This window comes from Heterodontus francisci, unplaced genomic scaffold, assembly GCF_036365525.1.
Source record: "Heterodontus francisci isolate sHetFra1 unplaced genomic scaffold, sHetFra1.hap1 HAP1_SCAFFOLD_286, whole genome shotgun sequence".
Lineage (NCBI taxonomy): Eukaryota > Metazoa > Chordata > Chondrichthyes > Heterodontiformes > Heterodontidae > Heterodontus > Heterodontus francisci.
The window spans coordinates 83878-85300 of NW_027141006.1; the positions used below are offsets into that span (position 1 = coordinate 83878).

Genomic DNA, 1423 nt, shown 5'->3' on the forward strand with positions numbered 1-1423 from the left:
ATTCTTTTTGACTGCCTGGTGGTCACCCATTCCCTCTCTCCCTGCATACTCTTAAGCTGTGGGGTGACCACATCTATAAACGTGTTATCTATGTACAAAGAACAAACAACAGTACAGCACAGGAACAGGCCATTCGGCCCTCCAAGCCTGCGCCGATCTTGATGCCTGTCTAAACTAAAACCTTCTGCACTTCAGGGGACCGTATCCCTCTCTTCCCTTCCTATTCATGTATTTGTCAAGATGCCTCTTAAACGTCGCTATCTTCCCTGCTTCCACCACCTTCCCCGGCAGCAAGTTCCAGGCACTCACCACCCTCTGTGTAAAGAACTTGCCTCGCACATCCCCTCTAAACTTTGCCCCTCTTGCCTTAAACCTATGTCCCCTCGGAACTGACTCTGCCACCCTGTGAAAAAGCTGCTGACTATCCACTCTGTCTCTGCCACTCATAACTTTGTCAACCTCTATCATGTCGCCCCTCCACCTCCATTCTCAGTTTTGGGAAAAATAGAGTATATGACTGTATCAGTAAGTAGGAAAAGTTAAAATATGTTGTGACCAGTGGAGACGTGTGATGAGAATAAACAGATCCTCCTCTGATTTCAACTACAAAAGCATTTGTGATTTGGCTCTGTAGCTTAGTTGGTGAAAGCACCTGTCTAGTAAACCGAAGAGCCTAGGTTCAAATCCCAGCAGAGCCTTATTTCACATTTGTGATATGCTTTAGAAGTTTCGTTATCAATCATTTATATCTCTGTTTTGTGAACTTGAACTTGGAATTCAAATTACATGATGAATTTCAGTCACAGGAGAAAACAGCCTTTGTGAAGGATGTGAGTTGCGAATGGCTGTTCCTCCTTGTCCAGAAATTCAGTGCTGATACGCCAAAGGCAACTTCTTTGATACAAATTTGTTCACGGTTACATTCAATCTGGAAAACAGCTCGACATTAATCTCACTGAAGGAAAGTGTGACTGCGTTGTTTGTTTCACAGTGTTTGTGTCGTTATGTGTTGCTTTTAACCGAGACTGGGGACATGACGCAAGTGGGAGGGTTGATCCGAGGTTTGGAATATTTGTCAATCAGGAACAAGAAAAATCAAAGGAACCAAATAAGAAAACCTATGTCTCGTGGGTGTTGAGAGACGGTGAGAAGATATTAAACTTTGTTCCATTCAATCCGGCTGCGATGAACTTTGAATTTTTCCGCCTTTTACAAACATTATTTGAAGGGTCTCTGTAACAATGTTCAGTGTTGATGAGAGTGGGGTCTGGGTGAGCAGCTGCTGAGTGTGACAGGGTCAGGACTGGATGCAGGAAGTTCTCTGACACTCTCTCTCCCTCTCTCTCTCTGATGGCTTTGAGTTGATTTTCAAGTGTTTGAATAAATGAAGGAAGTTCCCTCCACCCATTTGTTTGGACAGACA

The 1423-nt window shown here is 43.9% G+C and overlaps 1 non-coding gene across 1 annotated transcript; it reads left to right on the plus strand.

Annotated features, from left to right (window-relative positions):
• Nucleotides 1-624: 624 nt before the first annotated feature.
• Nucleotides 625-698, plus strand: trnat-agu (transfer RNA threonine (anticodon AGU)). Its single transcript has one exon. It is a non-coding gene; the product is annotated as a tRNA-Thr (tRNA).
• The last annotated feature ends 725 nt before the right edge of the window (nt 699-1423 follow it).